Source organism: Protopterus annectens, chromosome 6.part0, assembly GCF_019279795.1.
Source record: "Protopterus annectens isolate FY-2018-M chromosome 6.part0, PAN1.0, whole genome shotgun sequence".
In the NCBI taxonomy this organism is placed as follows: Eukaryota; Metazoa; Chordata; order Ceratodontiformes; family Protopteridae; genus Protopterus; species Protopterus annectens.
The window spans coordinates 1,558,593,187-1,558,618,670 of record NC_056737.1 but is presented as its reverse complement, the minus strand read 5'-3'; the positions used below and the strand labels follow the sequence as shown (position 1 = coordinate 1,558,618,670).

At 41.5% G+C, this 25,484-nt stretch overlaps 1 protein-coding gene across 1 annotated transcript in view; it reads right to left on the bottom strand.

Moving 5' to 3' along the window:
* Positions 1-25,484, bottom strand: part of LMLN (leishmanolysin like peptidase) — a 2,253,233-nt gene that overhangs the window by 476,486 nt on the left and 1,751,263 nt on the right. The window lies entirely within an intron of this gene.

Genomic DNA, 25,484 nt, shown 5'->3' with positions numbered 1-25,484 from the left:
AATATCCCTTCTATGGCTGCCTTTGTTAATAACAACAATTTTTTTAGTGTTGTGCAAGATAATAATTTTTCTTTTGAAGACACTGATGAACAGGCTGCCAACAACCTTTTGAGCAAGATCAATGAGTTTGATACGAAAATGTTTAAATGTCGGAAGCTTCAGCTTGAAGTTTCCTACTTCCAAGAATTTATTAATAGGAAGATTATTCCTAAAGGGCTCAGGCAGTGGCGTTATCCAGCAGGTTTAGTGAACGGATCAGGATTTCACCATGAACTGTTAGAACTGTTTGACCGCCAAGGATTTGAGTTCTCAAAAGCCCTTATTAACTTTTATAATACTGATATTGAGGTTCTTAAAACGGACCTTGAAACACTTGATCAATACATCAAAAATCATGCCGATTTTTTTCCAGTATAGAATCGGCGAATTAGCGCGAAGTTGCCACTAGAGCAGCATCGGGCAGCGCTGGTTAAACAAGGTTAAACTCTTTCTGGCTCCAGAAAGTCTGTTCTTCAATTTTTCCCTTAGAACTGCTCTGTTAGGAACCTAAACAGTTTACACCTTCACTAAAAAGTGCAGCACTTTTTCCAATTAGCTTTTTCTTCTCAAAAAGCTCAGCACTTGTCTTATAAGCATATCCCTTGTCTTATAAGCATTCTCTTTGCAGGTCAAGCACTCCTATATTATACAAATCTCTCACTAGCAAAACCCCCCAGGAGTGTCCACTTCCCTGCTAAGCCCACTACTTTTCTGTCTCATACCAACTCATAATTCTTTCTAGCATGTCGAAGGGTCAGATGCTGGTGTCCTCTCCTGCCCAGTTGGTGAATCTGGGAATTCTGAGACAATGTTACAATTGCCTCATGTACACGGACAACCCTCTCCTCCTCCCACGTAACACTAACACTTGTGAGAGATGCAGCTATTTAGCCGGACCGGAGGCTGAGCTCTCTCAACTCAGGACTGGCAAGACCAGGCAGGAGGAGAAGGCAACTACACACACCACAATACCAGTCTCACATAACTCAACCACACCACTGAATCAAACACATAAACACACTAAGACATACTCGGAGGCTCTGAGTAAAAATTTACCTAAACAGCAGAGGCCTCCAAAGCAGACACCCAAGCAACTGCAAACTCAATACACTACACAAACAACACATAAACAACAAAATCAGTGTGCAAAGCAGTCACTGCCCTTAAGGCCAAATACAACACCAAACATGGGGAAAGAAATGTCGATTGTAAAGTTACAGACTTAAAATCTTTGCTTGTGGCGCCAAATTTTCCAATGCAACGGAACGAACAAGGTATTCAAAGTCTGGATAAGCAGATGGAAGCTTTTGAAAGAGCGTTAAAGAAATTTAAGACAATTCAGATGGACAATGTGTTCTTGGAAAGATCTTTAGAGCTCAAACAAATTCCAAAGGGGCTCAGAGTTTTTAAGGTACCATTTGGATTTGAAAATAATGACAGTTTACTACAAGAACTCACGGACATTTTTGATAACACTGGTATGCAATTAATTAAATTAATTATTAAGAACAACAATGAGAGATTAATTAAGTTAAAGGAATCTTTGACTGTTCTTGACAATAATATTAAAAAAGATTTGTTGTTTGAATATAACAAAAATAAATTTGATAGCATACTTAATGACATGAAAAGATATGTGAGTAAAGGGCTGGACATTAAAAATGAAAAGCTCCAGCGTGATACTAAGGATTACTTAAGTAACACTGCATACACACATTTTCGGGATTTTAAGCGCTTTTTTAGGGTTCATTCTAAAGGCCTGTTTATTAATGAAAATGCATCAGTAATACATAATGAAGAGGTAGAAAGGCACGATAGGATGAATATGAATATGAATTTAGATGATAATAGAGAGGTTTTTTTAGAAGAGCCTGTGCTCCGCAGATCAGAACGTCTAAGAGAGCGATATCAGGGACAGAATCAGTATTACAATCAGCAGTACAATGGAGGGGGGAGGTACAAGTACCAAACACGACATCATTAGATGAACAGCAGAAGTTTTATTGCTTGGGTACGTCCCTCGACTCAACCATTATAAGTTCAGTTACTAGGAATAGCTACGATGTTTTAATTCAAGATATTGGTGAAGTAATGAATATACAGAATGTTTTTTACGATACATGTGCAATAGATAGTATCAATGAGAATAATAATAACAATGGAATGAATGTGAGTACATTTAAACAACAAGGACAGGATTGTAACATTAGTAACAGATATCCTGCACATACAATGGTGAATCAACGAGATATATATGATTGTGAGCAAAATCCAGGTCAGGTGTTAGAAAATGGTAAATGTGAAATTATCACAGAAGGTAGCTTTTCTGTTTACAATTTTACGGACAAAACTTTAAACAATGGTTACCTTTCACTTTTCATGAAGGGTTTTAAATTTGTTCCAAACTACCAGGTGGACCTAGGTAAATTACTAGTTAATCTTAAAATGTATACTAGAAGTTTGAATCTTAGGATTTATTTTAAGAATAAATTTGATTGTAAGACAGATATAGATACAAAAAATATTACCTTAAGAAGGTCCAGTACGTTTATTCCACCTAATAATCCTATTGTCCACTTATTTGAAATGTTTTGCGAAATGCAATTAAGAAAAACTTGGAAGGAAAGGAACTTCTGTAAGGACAATTTAACTGAAGCAGAAAGGTTTTGCCTAAATGAGTTGAGTATGTCGGATAAAATGAGAATCATGAAACCAGATAAAGGGGGAGGGGTGGTCCTGATGACTAAACTGGATTACAACAATAGGATGAGTATTATGTTAAGTGATGAGACCACCTACAAGAGAGTAGCTAGGTATGACATAACCAAGGCATACACAAAAGTTGATTGGCAATTATATGATTTATTGCTGGAAGGATTTATTACTAAGGCAGAATATGAGTACCTTTTAGTTGAACATCCTTTGACGCCATCAATTTTTGGTATACCGAAAATACACAAAAATGTTTCTAACCCCCCTTTCAGGCCTATAGTCTCTGCAAAGCAGTCTAAAATGGAGGCTATAGCTCATTATGTGGATATAAACTGTAAGGAAATAGTAGCTAATATTAAGCACATTCTAAAGGACTCATGGCACTGCTTGGAATTGCTTCACAAATTTAGAAACGAAGATTTGAAGGAAGTACAAATAGTGACAATAGACATTGTGAACTTATTCTCGGTAATCCCTTTGACAGAGGGTTTAGAACTATTTGAGAACAGTTTGGAGGTGTTTGGCAATTTTCATACAGTTAAACGAAAACTTCTTGTTAACTTGATGGAATTGGTATTGAAAAACAATTTTTTCCAGCATGAAGGAGAATACTATCAACAATGTGCAGGTGTGGCAATGGGGGCTAGATGTGCCCCCATTTATACAAATCTGGTGTTAGCTATGTGGGAGAAAGAGAAAATATTTAAAAGTTTGTACTGGTCTAAAATAGTTTTATATTTAAGGTTCCTTGATGATATATTAATATTTTGGAAAGGAAACAGAGAGGAATTTAAGGATTTTGTAGATTACTTGGAAGATAGCACTACATTTTTAAAATTCACATATAAAATGGAAGAAGAGAGTTGTGAATATCTGGATTTGAAAATTTATAAGGGTGATGACAATTTAAATTCTACAATACACCGTAAAAAAACCTTTTCGAACTCTTATTTACATTTCGATAGCTGTCACCCTTATTTTCAAAAAAGAAATTTAGTAAAAGGGCAAATGGTAAGGTTATCGAGGATAATAAGTGACGACTTAGAATTTACCAATGAGTTATTAAAACTGGGAAACATGTTTTTAGAAAGAGGATACCCAAAAAATTTAGTTGAAAGGTTAAGGTATGAAGTGAGTAATAAAAGGAAAGAAACTTTTAAGCCATTATTGATACATGGTACCCTCAATAAAAACGATAATATATGCAACAAAGAAGGTAAGATAGGGGCTTTTTTAGTTCCCTATAGTAATTACATCAACCACTTTACGAACACTATTAAAGAATGTTATGAAAAGGTTTTTATTAATCAAGCAGATATTTTGCAGTACATAGGGAATGTGCCATCTATAGTATTTAGTAGAGGAAGGAACTTGAAAAACTATTTTGAAAGTCAAAGTTTATTCAAGAATTCCATAATGAGAAAGTGTGGCTTTTGTAAAAGTTGTCGATTTATCAATGATGGGCCATATGTCATACTGCAAGGTTACAATAGGACACTAAGATGTCCAGGAAATGTAAATTGTAACACTAAATTAGTTGTATATTTAGCTACATGCATGTCATGTTCCTCATTTTACATAGGGAAAACTAAAAGGAAACTCAGGGAAAGAATTGTAGAGCACAATAGAGACATCAAAAATAGGAAGGTTACTAGTTCCCTATATATACACAGTACAAAATGTAAATGTTTTAAGAAGTTTTTATTTTTTGTTATAGATAGAGTACCAGACACAAATTGTAACAATGAAGGGGATTTGAACACATTGTTGGAGACAAAAGAATGCCTATGGCAGTTGAGGTTAAATGCATGTATACAACCAGGATTAAATGAACATATATCTATTGCAAGTTATTTAAAAATGAAATCATATATTATATAGATTTTTTAGATGCTTTAACCTATATGTAGATATATTTTAAGTATGCATGTATGAAACTGCTAAGGATCTTGTATATATATTTGATTTATATTTGATTTACATTCACCTATATAAATTTTATATATCCATAGTAACAATTTTTCTCATTTATTAGAATACATGTTTTTAAAGGAATTTTTATCTATTTATATAGTTTTGTGATAATTTGAGATACATAGATAAATTGCTTTTTTGCACTTCACAATTATTTGGTTAAAAAATTTTTTAAAACAACTTTTTAACATATTTTAATATATATTTTTAATGTTTTTTGCACATGAAATTTTACTTGTATATTCTATTTCTATGCATATTTGCACATTACATATCAAGATGTTTACATTCATATTATAATTTTGTATGTTTAGTTATTTAAATATGAATAGCATAGTTTACATAAAAAGTTTGGTGATGTATGCAAGGGGTAGATAGAATAATTTATTACTCAATTGGGTAAATTGACAAATATAAATTGAATAAGATGTAGGAAGATGTGATTGGCTTATGTGTTTTAATAGTGGTGTATAAGAAGTAACTGCTCTAGTCTTTTAATTAACTCTGATGAAACCCACGGAGGTAGTGGGTGAAAGCGTTTTTCTACGCTCAGTAGTGTTGTATCAATAAAAGGAACTGTTCCGTGGATCCAGTTGGCGTTTTGCTCTTGCTCTTGTTTTTTTACAAGTTTTTTCGTTTACTGTTGGTTTACAACACCAAACATACTTGTCATAGGTGACTCCATAGTGAGACACACTGACGTCCCGCTCACCAGACTGAGTAAGAAGGTCACAGTAAGCTGCCTGACGGGCACTAGAATCCGCCACATAACGCAAGCACTCAGGTCTCTCAACAGCAGGTACAAGTACGACTCAGTCATTGTCCACGCTGGTGTCAACGACCTGAGACATACCTCCTTGGACTACATGAAAAGAGACATTGAGGAGCTCTCTGATTATGTAGCCCAGGCAGGTATGAACCTGACCTTGAGCAGTATCCTACCTTCACCTAGAATGATGCCACAATACAGTGATAAGATGATCAGCTTTAATAATTGGCTTAAATTCTGGTGTCATTCAAAGGGGATCCAATGTCTGTCTGCCTGGGATGACATGCTGGACAAGCCACGCTGCTTCACAAGGGACGGCTTGCACCTGTCACCCCTAGGCTTCGGATATTGGCAAAGGCTCTTGCCACCCCATAGTGCCTTTTTAGGCAAGGCTCAAATTCTAAACCTACCACCCTAGAACACAAAAAAGGAAAAACTAAGGGTAATGCTGCTCAATGCCAGAAGTCTCAATCTCAAGATGCACGCAATCGAGGCCCTTCTCAGTATGGAGAACATTGATGTCTGTGCTGTGACAGAAACCTGGTTCAAGGCTCCTGAGAGCACCCCAGCACTATCAGGTTTCACCTCATATCATGCGTTCCGGCCCCAAAATCTGGACAACACCAAGAAAGGAGGGGGGGTGTCCATATTCATAAAGAACACCCACACCTCAAGGTTGGTGGCAACGCACGATGCATCGGAGACCATCCAGGTGCAATTAACCATAGGCAAGACTGCTCTGCAATTTGTAGCATGTTACAGGCCACCTTCTCAAACTCAGGAATCTCACATGGCCTTCCTGAAAACACTGGAGGGGATAAATGTATCTCCAAACACCATCATACTAGGTGACTTCAACTACCCTAATATAGACTGGGAACACTACTCAAGCCCAAACACTCTAGCCCAAAGGTTCCTGGAGTTCATAAACTCAAATGCCATGGAACAACTAGTCACCATCCCCACAAGAGGAGAAAACATACTTGATCTCATCATCACGAACATGGGATCACAATGTTCAACACCGGAAGTATACCCCTCACTGGTGAGATCAGATCATAAACTAATCTCGCTGGAGGTCCTCATCCCCCCAACCTGAAATAAAAAAGACCACAGTGAAAAACTTCTCAAAAGCCGACTTCACACTTCTAAAAACTAGTGTGGTCTCCTTTAAGGCCCCTGAGCCAGTGGTAAACATTACTCAAACCGGTGAATCACTTACAAATGCCTTCTACCAGCACCTACAGGACTGCATGGATCAGGCAATCCCAAACAAAACTAAGACTCTTTGTACCAAAGGCAAGCGTCCAGTCTGGTGGACCCCAGCCATAAACAAACTCTACAACAAAAGGAGGAAGCTACTACAAGATAGAGCAAAATCCTTGAAAGGTAAGACACCTTTGATCATTATAAGTAAAAACTAAGAGCTCTCATAAAATCATCCAAGGCAAATTTTGAGAGAAAAATTGCCAAGGACTCAAAAGACAATCATAAGGCCTTCTTTAGCTATGTTAGAAGCCTAGGAGGAAACTCCCAGATATGCTCAGAATTAGTTCAAAATGATGTGAAGATTACTGAACCTACACACATTGCCAACATACTGGCTGACAGGTTCAGTGCAAACTTCTCCCCCAAAAGGAGAGATATCTATACCAGAGGATTGTAGCCCCCAAACATCTCCAACGCCCAGGTGAGAACTGCTCTCTCCAAGGCAAAAAACACAGCATCCATGGGACCGGATGGTGTCCCCGGCTGTGTGCTCCACGAACTCAATGAGGAATTAAACCCGCAGTTAGGACAGCTATTTAATCTTAGCCTCACCTCAGGATCATTACCCAAGGAGTGGCGCCGCGACTGTGGTCCCACTTCACAAGGGCGGTGCCTCCACCGACCCTGGAAACTACCGTCCCATTAGCTTGACAAGCCTTATCTGCAAAGCCATGCAGAGGATCATAATGGAACTCATAAATAAAAACATAGGGAACTTGCAGACTTTGGATCCAACCCAGTTTGGCTTTGTCAAAAGCAGATCATGCCTTTTAAACTTGGTTGACTTTTTCGAGACAGTCACCAAGGCCATTGATGAGGGAAAGGCAGTCCATACAGCCTACCTCGACCTGGCAAAGGCCTTCGACACAATACCCCACTCAGGTATCATCGAAAAAATCATCAGCTTGAATGTAAACCCATACATCACAAGATGGGTTGCAAACTGGCTAAGTGACAGAACCCACAGGGTCAGAGTTGCTGGAGCCATGTCAGACTCAAAGCCTGTCACAAGTGGTGTCCCACAGGGCTCAGTCCTGGGTCCACTCTTGTTCGGCATCTACTCTTCTGAAGTACAAGCAAACACAGGAGGGTTATGGCTGACAAAGTTTGCAGATGACTGCAAACTGGGCCATAGTCAAAACACATCTGACACAGATATCCTTCAGAAGGGCCTCACAGAAACGGATAACTGGTGCCAGAGCCATGGCCTAAAGTTAAACGCCAAGAAATGCATAGTCATACCCTTCGGGAAAAACAAGGTTACCCCTAGCTACCATATAGGTGGCAATCCACTGAGCATAGAAGAAGTCATCAGGGATCTGGGGACCCAGGTTGACAGTAGCCTTCGTTTGACACTCATGCTGCTAAAGTAGTTAGGAAAACCTTCTACATTGCACACCTGATCATGAAGGGATTCACATCTAGATCAAGGGAGGTCATCGTCCCCCTGTACTCATCACTCATTAGACCTATGATTGAGTACAATGCCCCATTCGGAATGTATCTGACCCGACACCTGCAGCAGCTGGAAAGGCCCCAAAAGTTCCTCACCAAAAGGATAAAGGGTCTCAAAAATATGTCTTATGCTGCCCGACTGAAAGAACTCCAGCTCTATTCAGTCTCATACCGCTTGCTCAGAGGTGACCTGTGCCTGACATATAAGGCCATGTCAAACCCAGATTTGATGAATATGCTTCACCTCAAAAAATCTAGATCCCTCAGAACCACAAGGGAGGGAGACTTAAACCTTGACACGGTTATTAATAGAACGTGCTGGAGGGACAGATTCATCACCCAGAGACTCCCTATGCTGTGGAACAAAATCCCGGTACATGTGAGGCAGAGCACCTCGCTGGCCTTGTTCAAGAGGAATCTTGACCAATGGATGGGAGATCGCAGATATACTCCAGGGATTACTTCAGTGTCACTGCTTGACAGAGGCACAACAAAATAATAGGCCTAGTTTTATTCAAACTAAAGGGGTGGCGAAAGCCACATAACTATGGGCTAGGCTTATAAATGCCCTTGGGCAGATAGCCTAGTATGAACCTATGAACCTATGAACCTATTGGACAAACTATTAATTACCAAAAAGAGAAAGATTGCTAGAGATATTAGTGATTACACCAAAAAACAGGCTTATCCTAAGCCCCCTTCCAATGTGCCTTACAAGCAAAGCGTTGATTCTAATGCTAATATGGACTTTAATGAAGGTAATGGTTTGGTTACTACTCCTAGTAATAGTCCTGTGGCTGACCTAAGAGCTAATGAGCCACTGAGGCGGAGTGAAAGGTTTAACAACCGTAGTAACAATGGAGGGGACAATAATGCCTCTAGTAACAATACTGGGAATGTTGCCAATAGGACTGACGATTTTAGTCGGTGGGATTTTCAATCCAACACCAATGTCCGAACCAACAATCGTCAATTCAATCGCAATCGGACACAAGGGAGGAACAAAATTAGGCAGCGGAAGCGATAGTATTTGACAATTGTGATAATTTTAACTTAAATGTCCATACTAGTTCAAAAGGAGATTTTAAAATCTTTAATTATACCATCTTGGATGTCCATCAGGAGATGGTTGACTTCCTTTCGAAAGGATGGACTTTTGTTCCTTCTACAAGGATGGACATTGCAGATACTTTAATTGACCTCAAGTTATTTGTTCGTAAACTTAATCTAGTTATGGGCAATAGTTTAACTATGACTTGTTCCACCAGGGTTTCTAGTTTATTTAACCCCCCAATTCACCCTGAGTTAAATGTGTTCGAAAGAATGAGTGAATCTGACCTTAGAGCTATTAAGGAAGGTTTCCACAAGAGGGTCACTAGATCTAACCTTAGTGCTTTGGAGAATGACTGTATTAACTTGCTAAAAGACTGTAATATTAGGGTCATGAAACCGGACAAAGGGGGTGGTCTGGTTTTTATGGACCATGCAGTTTATGTAGAAGAAATTGGTCGCCAACTTGACACTGATTCATACATTAAAGTTTCATTGAACGAAGTCAATGGAGCATATAATAAGATTAGGGAAAGTTTGGAAGATTTATTCTTAGAGAGCTCCATAGACATCGATTTGTATCATTATTTATCAATGTTGGCCCCTATTACTCCAGCCTTGTTTGGGACCCCTAAGATTCATAAATCTTTGACTGACCCACCTTTTAGACCAATAGTTGATGGTCGAGGGTCAATCACTTACGGGTGTGCCAAATATATAGATAGCTTACTTAAACCAAACTTAGAAAGCGAATCACAAATATGTAAGGATTCGTGGAGTTTTCTACAAGACATCAGTAAGCTTGAATTTCAGCATAACAGTCATTTCCTTACAATAGATGTTAAGGATCTATATACGGTCATCCCCCATGTCACTGGAATTGAGTGGAGTCGTGAATTTTTGTTAATGAAAAAAGTTGATAGTAATATTATCTATTTAGTGGTAACATTATTGGAGCTGGTTTTGACCAATAATTATATGATTTTTGAGGGTGAGTTTTACCTGCAGAAATCGGGGGTAGCTATGGGCTCCCCTTGTGGTGGAAGCTTTGCTAATATCATAATGGCTTATTGGGAGCATAGCTTACTATATCAAGATCTATTATTCCAGAACAATGTCTACTGGTACACTAGGTACCAGGATGACATGTTTTGTATTTGGGTAGGTGATACTTCCCAAATACCAATGTTTATTAGCAATATATCTAAAACCACCACTTTTTTGGAATTTAGCTATGCTCTGGGACGGGAGTCCATTAACTTCCTTGATATTCTGTTGGTTAAAGATTTTGGTAACCTTCGTTATAAAAGTAATATATATAGGAAGCCAACATACTTTCTCCACTTCTCAAGTAGTCATCCGTACCATCAGAAACGAGCAGTGGTCAGGGCTGCCCGTATGATTTCGGAAGAGAGTGAATTTATGTCCGAATGTGAATTATTAGAAACTATGTTTCTTAATAGGGGTTATCCCCTTCATTTAATAGCGGCCGTTAAAAATGAGGTCAAACAGAAGAGAGTTGATGGGTTTTTTATTACGTTATTGAGTTGTCAAGATGCAACGCACATGGATACCTCACTGAATAATTTAAGCGCCAGCCCTAATACTGTTAGTCTTACCCAAGTGGCACCTTTTGAGCAAAAAGTTGTTTACCAAGTTAGCTTCCTTAATACATATTCACTTGATTATTGTTTTATTAGGGAAGTGTTATGCAAGAATTGGGGTGTTATAAAAGGAAATGAGATGTTAGTTAAAGCATTGGGGAATAAGCCAAAAATAACTTACAGGAGAGGATTAAACCTCAAAACTAGTTTCGAAAAGAAAAATAATATTTGCCATAAACATAGTAATATTAAAGGCATGTTTAAGTGTGGGTTTTGTCCCCAATGCAAATATATCAAAACAGGTAACCAATGTAACATTAATGGCAAAAGATATAAAATAAATTCTAAGTTTAATTGCGAAACTAAAGCAGTTACATATGTTGCACTGTGTAATGGATGCAACGCATTCTATATAGGCAAGACGGAAAGGAAATTAAAGCAGCGGATCTATGAGCATTGTTATGCCATTAGTAAAAAAGATCCCAATAATGCACTGGCCAAACATGCCATGGACTACCCTAGTCATAATTTTAAATTTGCTATTTTGCAATGTAGGACACCAGGGATTAGAGGGGGTCCATGGCAGATACAACTGGAGTTGGACGAGTTAAAGTGGCAAATAAGAACAAACGCACAAACCTTTCCGGGCCTGAATGACAATGTATCTATTAAATGTATGTTGAAATTATTGTCACTTAGAAGATGATTAATATATTAGCATATCCTATATTTTACACCTTATAAACATTTATAGCCATTCTTGTTTAGGTTAGTAGTCATGTTTGTCTTAACAGTAGGGATTTACTGAGTGTAATATTTGTGTCGAATTATTTTGCCTATTTATTATTAGATGGTATTATAATAATGTTTTTCATTTATTATAGTTTTAAACTTATTAATGTTTTTATTTGGACGAGGCACAATATAGATCTTTTGCCAGTGTTCTAAGGTCTTTTTATGTTGTCTAGTAGATAAGTGAACCTGTTGCTTCAAGGGTTTAACTTGTTAAGTAATTAGGATTGTTTAACCCAGTACAAAAGAACCTGTTTGTTTTTTGAAAACTGTTTTGTCTGATGAAGGCTGGGTATTTCCTAGCCGAAAGCGCTTACAATAAACAGTTTATTCCTATATATCAATATAACTGTCTTGGAGCCTCCTTCGTTACTTCATCCCCAGGTTCTTCTGGTAGTAATGGAAAGCCACAGTATGATCAGTGTTCACTCTATTCCACATTACGCAATCAAAATTCAGTAATGAACACCATACCCTATTGTCACAATGATCACTACAAAAAAGCTCACTAGTAGTTTAACTCTTGGGTCCAGAACATTTATTAGAATCTGCAAAGGTAAATACTGAGTGAATTTCTCAAAACAGCAGTCCAACTATAAATGCAAGAAACTACAATGAAAGCAAAGCTGATTTAATTGATCACAACAGAAATCTTAGACAGTAAAGTAGAGTGGGATGTATACTTGGGGCTGGCCGAAGTCAGTTGCCCCCTAAAGTTGCTTAGTATAGCTAGATATTAAAACTATTTGAATGTACAACAACAAAAAAAGCTGATTTTTATTGTGGTCTTTTGTATACTATGGGGTGAAATCATCTTTTGGCTGATAATGCAAGAAACGGATTGCATGGTGAAATATGGGTAACATGAAGAGGGAATCAGCTGCAAGATGCTATGTGACCTGCATCTAGACAGATTGAAAAGTTGCTGAGAATTAATTTATTGGAGATCAAAAACTGTTGGAAAACTCTAGAATTAAACCACCAGATTCCAAAGCTCAAAGTATACATGAAGTTAATGGCCACAGGAATAGAAGATGAAGGGAATTCTTACAGGATTAAAATATAACTCTGGGGCCCTTAAAACAGCAAATGTTAGAGGTCCAAGATAAAGCAGTCAAAACAGTAAGGCAAATTGAACAGATAAGACAATATTTACTGGAATACAGGACAAGGCAAGAAAGTGAAATTTAAGACTCATTTTAGAGGGGTCTATATTAGATCAGCGAATGCTTAAACAAGCGAACGCTGATTGATCGACCTTATTTTAGCAAATGTTCAAAATATCGAAGCAACAGAAACACAAATTTTTTCCTAGGGAAAGAATTTGGTTGTCCATTTCTGTAGCTTTGGTATTTTCAGTGCTGTGGTGGAAAGTTACGGGTCGGATTCAGGTAAGTGTGCAATTGTGTGGATGTGAGTGTTAGGGCGGTTTAGGTGAGTTAGGGTTAGGGCTCGGGTTAGGTATGTGTGCGGCTGCGTGGACGTGAGGGTTAGGGCGGGTTTAGGTGAGTTAGGGTTAGGGAGCGGGTGAGGTGAGTGTGCGATAGTGACAGACCTTAGGGTTAGGGTTTGGGTTAAGGTAAGTGGATAGTTAGTGGTGTGTGCATAGTTTAGTGTAGGGTTAGGTGTCAGATTTTAGGTGTATGTGTGTGGATTTGTTTGTTTGGTGTGCTTGTGTTGTGTGTATGTTTTGGATCAGCGATTTTTTTCCCTAGGAAAAAAATCACTGATCTGACAGTTTGAGATTGTAAGCTTTCGCTTACATAAGGTCGATCAATCAGCGTTCGCTTTTTTAAGCATTCACTGATCTAATATAGATCCTTTTAAAGCTACACAAAGTGGCATAGCTAGAGTTTGTGCCACCTGGGGCTGTCCTTGAATTTGCCACTTCCTCCCCCTCATAAAATTCATGGTCAAATGGGCCCCCCCCCATACACAGCCCCTCCCATGCCATGCACATACTACTTTATGCTTTACTTCTACAATGATTATTTGGATTTCATTTAAAACTTTTATTTTTAAATTTTATAGCACAGACACTGATAAACATCTGCTGAATAAAGCAATACAGTCTCAAAATGAAACCAGATTTAGCATTAAAACTTCTCTGCCTTTGAAACTCACATTCAAAGAAAATGCTTTTGGCCAGTGGCAGACAAAGTTTACCTTTGGGCTGTTTTCAAATCATAGGCCCCTTGTACACATATTTAGGAACATGTAAACAAGTGTGTTATTTGATTCACCTTCCTGATTGTATTAAATTATATTCCTTGTATAATACAGCACACTTGTTAGAGCATGTTTTAAATTTACTGTTGTTAGCATTTTTCCAGTAAGCAATGAAAAAAGTATATGAACCAATAAAGACAAAACTGCCCAATTCAGAACATTTCCATCATAAAAGTCTACTCAAACTTCTGTTATTACACTCCATCATTATCAGTAAATATGCACAATGTCTGCAGACGTAAAAGTCATCTAAATAATTCCACATTAAGGACATTTGTAACTAATGAAGAGGTTGCTACTAGCAAACAACTTTATATTTCATTGTTTCATCTACAAATAAAGTGCCTGTTGCCTTTGAACAATAACTAAATAAGCTCTGCAAAGTTGTTTTTCTGCATTCCTGACTATATTCCTGAGTTTTTGCACATTTAAAGTTTGTTTTTGCTTAGTTTAAATGGTAGGCTACACACTCAAGTGCACTAGCCGAATTAAAGCATTTACTATGTTTCTGTGCCTAATTTCTGCTACTTTGTTAAAAAAAAAAAATATCCTTGTTTCCCACCTTTACTGAACTAGAATAGTCCAGTCTTCAGGTATTGCTGATCTCTGGGCTGTGTCATAGTTCCTGTGTTGCCCATATCCTTATTTGGATAGGAGGAAGCTTCTTTGTTCAGCAGTGGGAGTAGGGAGCTCTGAGCAGCATATCTGTCCCTTGAGGAGTGGTTCCAGCCCAGAAACTTGTAGCTTATTGGCCGTTTTGGGCCATTTCCTATCTCTTTCTAACCCCCTGCTTTAAAGCCCGCTTTTGCGCGAATTTGCGCATAGCGCAACATCGGGCAGCGCTGCTTAATCGGGTTTAAACTATTCCCAGCTCCACAAAGTCTACTCTTCACTTTTTCCCTTGGAACTGCTCTAACTCTCAAACTAAACACTCTATTCTCAATCTAAAACCCTGCACTTGCTCATATAAGCAAATTTTTATAAGTTAAGCACTAATAAACTAAAAAAGCACTACATCCTCATATAATCCCCTTGAGTACCTCATCCCCTATTGGTCTTTCTGATTCAGTTACAAAGGAGTTCCCTATACTATTCTAGCATGTCGAAAGGTCAGTTGCTGGCTTCCTCTCCAGTCCAGCTGGTGAATCTGGGAATCTTGAGGCAATGTTACAACTGCCTCATGTACACAGACAACCCTCTCCTCCTCCCAACAAGTACAAATATATGTGAGAGATGCAACCATATAGCCAAACTGGAGGCTGAGCTCTCTCGACCCAGTACTGGCATAACCAGGCAGGAGGAGAAGGTAACCGCACACACCATAAATCCAGTCTCACATAGACCTACCACAACTGCAAACCAAACACATAAACACACAAAAACATACTCAGAGGCTCTAAATAAAAATCTGCCAATGCATCAGAGACCTCCAAAGCAGACATCCAAGCAACCACTACCCCAAAACAAATCACAAGCAACACATAGTTCACAAAGTCAGTGTGCCAAACAGTCACAGCCCTTAAGGCTTAACACCATACCTGATACACTTGTAATAGGTGACTCTATAGTCAGACACACTGACGTCCCACTCACCAGGCTGAACAAGGAAAAGGTCACAGTGAGCTGCCTGTCGGCGCTAGAATCTGCCACATAACACAAGCACTCAGGTCACTCCAAAGCAGGTACAAATATGACTCAGTCACTGTCTATACTGGTGTGAATGACCTGAGATGCACCTCCCTGGACTACATGAAAAGAGACATAGAAGAGCTCTCTGATTATGTAGCCCAGGCTGGTATGACCCTGACCTTGAGCAGCATCTTACCCTCACCAAGAATGATGCCACAGTATAAAGACAAAATGATCAATTTCAACAATTGGCTTATGTATTGGTGTCATTCAAAGGGAATCCAGTGTCTGTCTGCTTGGGATGACATGCTCGACAAGCCACGCTGCTTCGCAAGGGATGGCTTGCACCTGTCTCCCCTGGGCTTTCGGATATTGGCAAAGGCTCTTGCCACCCCCATAGTGCCTTTTTTAGGCAAGGCTCAAAAGACAAACCCACCTCCTTAGACAACACAAGTAGAAAGAAACTAAGGGTAATGCTGCTCAATGCCAGAAGTCTAAACCTCAAGATGCACGCTCTCGAAGCCCTCCTCAGTATGGTGAACATCGATGTCTGTGCAGTGACAGAAACCTGGTTTAAGGCTCCCGAGAGCACCCTAGCACTACCAGGTTATACCTCATATCATGCTTTTCGGCCCCCAAAACTTGGACTGAACCACAAAAGGAGGGGGAGTATCCATATTCATCAAGGATACCCACACCTCCAGGTTAGTGGCATTGCACGAAGCATCGGAGACCATCCATGTGCAACTAACAGTGGGCAAAACTGCCTTCCAGTTTGTAGCATGCTACAGGCCACCCACTCAAACTCAGGAACCCCACTCGGCCTTCCTGAAGACACTGGAGAATATGAAGGTCTCTCCAAACACCATCATATTGGGGGACTTCAACTATCCAAACATAGACTGGGAGTATTTAAACCTTGCTGTTACACTTAAGGAAAACCTTTTCTTTAAAAACTTTTATTGTTTAATTGATCTATTAACCTCTTGGTAGGTAATGATGCAGTTCAGTGGTCCTTTAATAGTATTTAGGAATGTGTTTTGTGGCTTTCTGGTTGATTCTGAAGAAGTCAAAGCTTTTATTGACGAAAGCGCTCAATTCTTATGTGATTTTATGTTAATAAAAGAGCACCTCGGACTCGCAACTTTAGTGCTGTTTTTTTTGTTTATTAGTGGTTTTGAGCACTAAAATACCACCTTTCTTTTAGTTTTTAGCATTACTCAAGCCCCAACACCCTAGCCCAAAGGTTCCTAGAATTCATAAACTCAAATGCTATGGAACAACTAGTCACCACTCCCACAAGAGGGGAAAACATACTAGACCTGATCATCACAAACACAGGGACACAATGTTCCATACCAGAGGTATACCCCTCTTTGGTAAGATCAGACCATAAATTAATCTCACTGGAAATTCACATCTCGCCCCCACCCCCAGCACAGAAGACCACAGTGAAGAACTTCTCAAAAGCTGACTTCACACTTCTTAAATCTGAAGTGGAATCCTTCAAGGCCCCCGGGCCAGTGGAAACTACAGCCCAATCTGCTGAATCCTTTATAAACGCATTCTATGGACACCTTCAGGAATGCATGGATCATGCAATCCCAAATAAAAGCAAGACCCATTTCCCCAAAGGCAGGTGTCCTGTCTGGTGGACCCCAGCCATAAATAAGCTATGCAACAGAAGGAGGAAGCTACTACATGATAGAGCAAACTCCCTAAAAGGGAAGGCATCTCTGATCAGTACTAGCAAAAAACTACGTTCCCTCATAAAATCATCCAAAGCCAGCTTTGAGAGGAAAATTGCACAAGACACTAAAGATGATCATAAGGCCTTCTTTAGTTACGTTAGAAACCTACGTGGCAACTCCCAGATATGCTCAGAGTTAGTCATGAACTCCAAGAAGAGCTGAACCCACATATAAGGCTGCTGTTCAATCTCAGCCTTACTACAGAATATGTACCCAAAGAATGGCGTACAGCAACAGTGGTCCCACTTACAAAGGAGGTGCTTCTACGGACCCTGGAAACTACCGCCCCATAAGCCTGACTAGCCTGGTCTGCAAAGCTATGGAAAGGATCATTATGGAACTCATAAACAAAGATATTGGGGACCTACAGACACTGGATCCTACCCAATTCGGCTTTGTTAAGGGCAGATCCTGCCTCTTGAACCTGGTTGACTTCTTTGAAACAGTCACCAAGGCCATTGATGAGGGTAAGGTAGTTCACACAGCCTACCTGGACCTCGCAAAAGCCTTCGACACAATACCCCACTCGGGCATCATAGACAAGCTCTCCAGCTTAAATATAAACCCCTATGTCATAAGATGGGTGGCAAACTGGCTCAAGGACAGAACTCACATGGTCAGAATTGCTGGAGCCATGTCATACTCTAAACCAGTCACAAGTGGCATCCCACAGGGCTCAGTCCTGGGACCTCTCTTATTCGGTATATAGTTTTCTGAGGTACAGGCTAACACGGGAGGATTGTGGCTGACCAAGTTCGCAGATGACTGCAAACTGGGTGCCATAATTGACTCTCCGTCTGACACAAGCATCCTCCAAAAGGGACTCATAGAAACAGATAACTGGTGCCAGAGCCATGGCCTTAAACTAAATGCCAAAAAGTGTATAGTCATACCCTTTGGGAAAAACAAAGTGCCCACAGATTACCACATAGGTGGTAATCCATTAAGTACGGAAGAAGTAATTAGGGACCTAGGGACCCAAGTTGAAAGTAATCTCTCCTTTGACAATCGCATTGCCAAAGTGGTTAGAAAGACCTTCTATATAGCCCATCTTATCATGAAAGGATTCAGATCTAGATCAAGGGAGGTCATTGTGCCCCTGTATTCTTCCCTCATCGGGCCCATAATTGAGTACAATGCCCCATTTGGGATGTACCTTACCCGACACCTGCAGCAACTAGAAAGACCCCAAAAGTACCTCACAAAGAGGATCAAGGGACTCAAAGAAATGCCATATGCTGCTCGGCTAAAGAAACTCCAGCTCTACTCAGTTGCATACTGCCTACTCAGAGGCAATCTATGCCTGACGTACAAAGCCATGTCCAACCCAGCTTTAATGGACATGCTCCACCTCAGAAAATCCAAATCCCTTAGAGCTACGTGATCGAGAGAATTGAACCTCAGCACAGAAATAAATAGGACATGCTAGAGGGACAGATTCATAACCCAGAGACTCCCTTCATTCTGGAATAAAATCCCAGTCCATGTTAGGCAGAGCCCCTCACTGACTCTTTTCAAGAGGAATCTTGACGAGTGGATGGGAGATTGTAGGTTCACCCCGGGGGTCACTTCTGTGTCACTGCTAGACAGAGGCACAGTAAACTAACCTTAAAAAGGGCACAGTAAACTCATTCCAAGGGGTGGCGAAAGCCAAACACACACTGGCTAGGCTTGTAAATGCCTTAGGGCAGATAGCCTAGTATGAACCTATGACCCTATAAATTGCCTATATTACATAAAAAAAAAAAATGATAAGCTAGTAATATTGCTATAGGGAATGGATGGCAAACTGATGACAGATTCATAGTTACTAGGAATCTCCTTCTAAAGGACATGGGAGAGGAGTCGCATGGGCATGTTAGCTATTGCTTTTAAAGTGGCCATCCTTGTGGAGAACGAAGCCTTGTCCTCCTACAACATGGACTTAGGGAGAGACTCCTCCAGCTCCTTTACTAGGTCACATTGGAGTCTGGTGACATGGGCCAAGTAATTCAGTGCCCTAATCGAAAAAATAGCTGAAGCGTACATCTGCTTCCCTAGGCGGTCCATCATCCAACGACTCTCGGTCAGGAGGGTGGACTGAGGAACTCTCCTGGGCAAGTTGCTCCTTAGTGGCTGCTGCTACCACCATGGTGTCCACGGGGGAGCCCTTATTCCAAAATGCCCCATCTATGCGAGGGGCTTAGAATTTTATCAGGTCGCTTTGGGATAGGTTCCATGGGGTCCGGTTCCTTCCATGCCCGCGAGGTGACCAAATCCACCAAAGGATCCACGGGAGGGGACATCCAGGAAGTAGATGGGCCCATGCCACAAGCCTCCAGTAACACAGACTCATCAGAAGAAGGTTTGGGGGTAGACCAACCTCCAGGCTGGCGCAGGCTCTCCATGATGTCTCCAAAGGAGACATCCTTGGGAGGTGACCTTGGGGAACCCTCTCCATCATCTAAGTCCGTGTCCTCGGTGAGGGGACTCCGGGGAGTTCAAATGCCTCCTCTTGCACGTATGCTTGCGAGGCACATCTCCAGTGGGGCTCTCCGGGGGGCGCTCACAAGCCATTTGTTCCTCAGGAGGAACCATCTGGGGCTCTGCGAGCATGGGATGTCCCTCTGGAAAGATGATGGGGAACATAGACAGAGTCAAAGGGGGTCTGGGAGGAGTCCGAGGGGGTGGTCAGGGGTCTTGATCCAATGGAGACAACCCTTTCTACCACGTCGAATGCTAAAGGAGAGAGAACCTCCTGAGGAACCAATAAGGTTGGTCGATCTCCCCGGGTCCGATGCGAAAATTGGTGCTGGGCCCGAGGTGGATGAAGCTCCGAGGGAGGGAACCTGGCCCGACAAAGTCAGAGCCGAGGAAAAAGGTTCCATTCCCTTGGATCCAACACCCAAGCTCCGGCACAGAGAGCAGCTCGGATCTGAGCTGGTCGGATCTGAAATGCTCCAGGCAGCTGTTGGCATAGAGGAAGCAGATACAGTCAGCACCGACCCCCTGACCAAAGCCAACCTTGGATCTGAGTACTCTGAACCCGAAGGTTGGATCGGACTAGGAGAAATGGGTTGAAAGAAAGGAAGTGAGCTCCCACCTCCAGAGGGAGGCGCTGGCAAGACCCCCATCTGGATCTGTGTAAGGATAAAATGCCTCATCATCTTATCCAGATCCATATCTGACAAGGAGCGGGTGGATCATGACGAGGCCATGGACTCCGACCTGGTGGGTCGGGCAGCGAGGCCCGAGTGGCTGAATGCATCTCCTCTGGCTCCGGGGTGAACCTCAGAGATTGGAGCCGAGGGGAGTCATGGATCCGTGGTGTTTTACTTTGAGAAGTGAGATTGGGGACCTCCTCCTCTTTTCCCTTGTCTTTGACTCTCTCTCCCCCTCTCTACCTCTCTTCTGCTCCGCTACCACAGGTTTTGGTACAGGAGGTTGAGTCCTAGCCTGGGAGGGAGGAGAAGCCAGAGGTAGAGAGGAGGGAGAAGCAGCCAGAGCAGCTGCTGTGACCAAAGCCAGAGATGAGGAAACAGAATCGGAAGGAGGAAGAAGACCTTTGAGGGCCAACTTGGCCTTCTTATCCTTTAGGACGCGGGGGTTGAAGCCCGCATGAATACTACAATCCACACTCAGGTGGGCCACACCCAAGCAAAAAACACATAGAGTGTGGCCATCCGCTGGGCATAGTTTATGGCTGCACTTTGTGCAGCGCTTGAAAACAAGCTTTTCAGCCATCCTAAATAATAGAAAGATAGCCTTAGAAAAAAGACAGGCAAGTTTTTTCTAAATACACACACACACACCCCCACTCACCACACTCGTCTACAGAAAACACTGAGGGGGGGAGGGGAAGCTACAGCCTACACCACAGAAAAAACTACTCTAACTAACCTAAAAAACACTAACACTCAACGCACCATGCAAGGGGAGGAGAAAGGGGACCTATACTAACACTAACTGAGAAAAATTTAGAGAAGGGTATCAACTCACAAAAGGCTTTAAACCCACTGCTAGTTGGAGCTCAGATGATACAATGCTGAAGCAATTTGTGGCAAACGAGATCTGAGGATGGAAGACAGTGGAGGGTAAGGGGAGGAGTTTGGAGCTCATGCTAGCAAAAGTTGCCGGCTCGGATCATCTGATAAGTATCTGTAACCCACAGGTTGAAGACCAAATGAAGAAAACTACTTCAGATCACAAATTTTAAGAGTAATAGACTAAAAGTATGTTCCAGACATTCTGTGAAAATCTGAACATTTGAGAGCTATGGACTCAGCTCCTCAAATCACAAGTAGTGGTGTGGACAGAGAATTTAGGCTCTTGTTTCTTGTACCTAACATACATGGTTTGAGCCTGAGTAACACTAACCACCAGGTATACCTAACTGGTGTATTTTTACACACACACACACACACACACAAACACCCTTCAGGAATAAAAACACACACACTCTACCTTGAGGAATAAACACACACACATCCCTACCTTCAGGAATAAACACCCCCTCACCTTTAGGAATAAACACACACATCCCTACCTTCAGGAACAAACACCCTCCCCCCACCTTCAGTAATAAACACACACACACACCCCACCTTCAGGAATAAACAAACACACACATACACACACCCTACCTTCAGGAATAAACACACACACCCTACCTTCAGGAATACACACACACACACACACACACACACACACACACACACACACACACACACACACCTACCTACCTTCAGGAAAGTACAGTTTTGTACCTACCATAAATGTAGATGTCTGATAGGTATGCATCTGCAGTCATCACATATGGGTTGTCCTGCCTCAGGCAGCCCTTCGGTCGGCCGGATTCCAAAGTCTGGGTCCGGCGTCAGCTGATGTCGCCCCTTCCCCACGTCACAGCGCCTGGGGTATAAAAGCGTCAGCTGACGCCATCTTCCTCAGTTTTTCTTGCCCCAGATGCCAGGTGCCCTCTAGGAAGGCTAAATTTGGAGAAATGCAATAAAAATCCAAACATTTGCAAAAATATATATGTATATATATATATATATATATATATATATATATATATATGTAAAAACAAATACACCATAATAGATCCCCCCAGCTAGCTAATAGAGGGGTAAGCACCCTAGGAATACCACAGAGGGGAAGGAGGGAGGGTAAACCTGACTGCAGATGCCTACCTATCGGACATCTACATTTATGGTAGGTACAAAACTGTACTATGTCCTTCAAAGATGCATCTGCAGTCATCACATATGGGTAGAATACCATAGCCAATCTGGGGGTGGAGGAACTAGGAAAAGGATGGTGCAGCTAAGATACCCTGCAGGACAGCCGTAGCAAAGCCTGCTCTGGATCTGGAATATAAAGGTAAATTGTAATGCTTGGCAAATGTATGCACGGAGCTCCATGTGGCAGCTTCTAAAATGTCCTTTGTAGCCACCCCTCTTAAGAAGGCTGTGGAGGTGGCTGTGGCTCTCGTAGAATGAGGTCTAATGTTAGCTGGTTTAGTCTTTCCATGAAATGAGTAACAAAAGCGAATGCAATTTCCTATCCATTTTGAAATAGTCTGTTTGGAAATTGCTTTTCCTTGAGTACCAGCAGCATATGCTACCAGCAGCTGGTCAGTTTTTCTGAAACCTTTAGTTCTGTCCAAGTAGTAGCGCAACTGTCTGTGAATGTCCAGGGTGTGCAGCAGTTTCTCCCCTTTGTTTTGTGGATTTGGGAAGAAGGTAGGCAAGTGAATGGCTTGATTCAATGAAACCCTGGATACCACCTTTGGCATAAAAGTAGGGTTAGTTCTTAATGAAACTCTGTCCTGGTGAAAAATAATAAATGGCTGAACTGCCATCAGGGCCTGCAATTTCGAAACCCTTCTTGCTGAGGTTATTGCCAGAAGGAAAGCAGTCTTCCATGAAAGGTACTGTAGATCTGCAGATGCTGCTGGTTCAAATGGAGGCAGTGTTAGTTTTTCCAACACGTAGTTAAGGTCCCAAGTAGGTAGAGGTGGTTTCCGAGGAGGTTTGATGTTTTTGATTCCTCTTAGAAACTGTCTTAGGAGAGGATGAGAAAAGACAGGTGCATCAGTATTGTACTCTGCTGAAATTGCTGAAGCATGAATCTTAATAGAAGAGTAAGACAGACCATTGTGGAACATTTCTGCCAAATATTCCAGGATATGTGCCATGTTCATCACTGTCGCATCTAGGCCCTTTGTGGTGTTCCAGATGAGAAATCTTTTCCATTTTGCTGAATATGCCTTTCTTGTGGAAGGGCGGCGAGCTTCCATAATAATATCCTTCACTCTCTGGGATAGCTTATCCTGAGGAGGAGTCAAGGTATTCTCCACGCTGTTAGTTGCAATGTTTTCAGGTTGGAATGTAAAGTTTTGTATCTGTGCTGTGTCAGTAGAAGTGGCCATAGAGGTAGAGGCCATGGTTTTGTACGTGACATGCTCCTTAGCAGTGGGTACCAGTGCTGTCTTGGCCAGTCCAGAGCTATCAGAATCACTTTTGGCTGCTCTGTCCTGATCTTCAGTAACACCTTGGTCATTAATGGGATAGGAGGAAATGCATACACTGTCAGATTTCTCCAGCTGAAAGAGAGGGTGTCCACTTTCCACGCTTGTGGGTGGTATGTCCTTGAGCAGAATTTCTTCAGTTGATGACTGTGGGGGGATGCAAATAGATCTATGTCCGGGCTCCCCCAAGATTGTGTTATCTGTTGGAAGATGTCTGGGTGCAGCATCCATTCGTGCGCATCCATGATATTTCTGCTTAAGCTGTCCGCCAGTGTATTGTCTTTCCCTGGCACAAACTGAGCTTGTAGCTGTATATTGAGTTTCAAGGAAAGATCCCATAGATTCATTGCCAGTCTGCAAAGAGGGTAGGAATGGGTACCTCCTTGCTTGTTTATGTACCACATAACTGTGGTGTTGTCTGTCCTTATTAGTAGGTGGCCTTGATGCAGAAAAAGTTTGAAGGCCTCAATTGCATGTATCACTGCTAGCATTTCTTTTTGATTTATGTGCATGCGTAGCGCCTTTCATGACCACTGTCCTTGGATACCTCTGCCCTCCATGTGTGCTCCCCAACCTAGGTCTGAAGCGTCCATTGTAATAGTTTGGGAGGTTTTTGGCTGTGTGAAGGGCAACCCTCTGTTGGACTGGCTGGCCTGAGCCTACCACAGAAATTCCTTGTGAAGGCATGTAATGAGTGGGATTAAAGTTTCCAAACTGTGACTGTGCTGAGTCCATAAACTCCTTAGGTACCACTGTAGCTTTCTCATATGTAGCCTTGCTTGTGGAATCAAAAGAATACAGGATGCCATGTAACCCAGGACCTGCAGGATATTCCTTGCAGTCAGCTGAGTTTGTCTTGTCAGATTCTTGAAGTAATCCGGTAGCTGACTTTGTTTTTCTTCAGTGAGATAAGCCATTTGGGTGGTTGTATCTAGATCCGCACCCAGAAAGGTTATTCTTTGGGATGGAACAAGTCTTGATTTGTGCATGTTGACTGTATATCCCAAGGCCTGTAGAAGATTGATGGCATAATTTAAGTCCTTTATCAAAGTTTGTTGGTTGTCCGCTTGTATAAGGCAGTCGTCCAGATATGGGTATATTTGAATCCCCTGAAGTCTGCAGTGTGCTATTACTGATGCCAGGCATTTCGTGAATACTCTGGGTGCAGTAGATAAGCCAAAGGGCAATGCTGAGAATTGATAATGCTCTGACCCTGCAAGAAATCTGAGGTGTCTTCTGCAACTTTGTCTGATAGGGACATGCAGGTATGCCTCCTTGAGGTCTAGAGTCACCAGCCAAGACCCCTTGCCCAGCATGGGAAGGAGTTGCTGTAGAGTCAGCATTTTGAATTTTGGCACAATGAGATAAGTATTCAGTGCGGACAAGTTGAGAATTGGTCTCCATTGATGCTCTTTTCTTGGAACAAGGAATAGCCTGGAGTAAAATCCTTGGCCTTGTTCTGAAATAGGAACTTTTTCTATGGCTTTCATTTGTAGTAAGTTTGAGATTTGTTTCAAAGCCTCTGCCCTTTGATTTGGTGGCAGACCTGGCATGCCTTTTCTTTTTGGCAATGTGTGAAAATGGAACCTGTACCCGTTGTCTATTATTTGGAGTGTCCATTTGTCTCTTGTAATGTTGTGCCAATGTTTTGAGAATAAAGAAAGCTTTCCGCCCAAAGGTGCTTCTAACTTGAGCCCTGG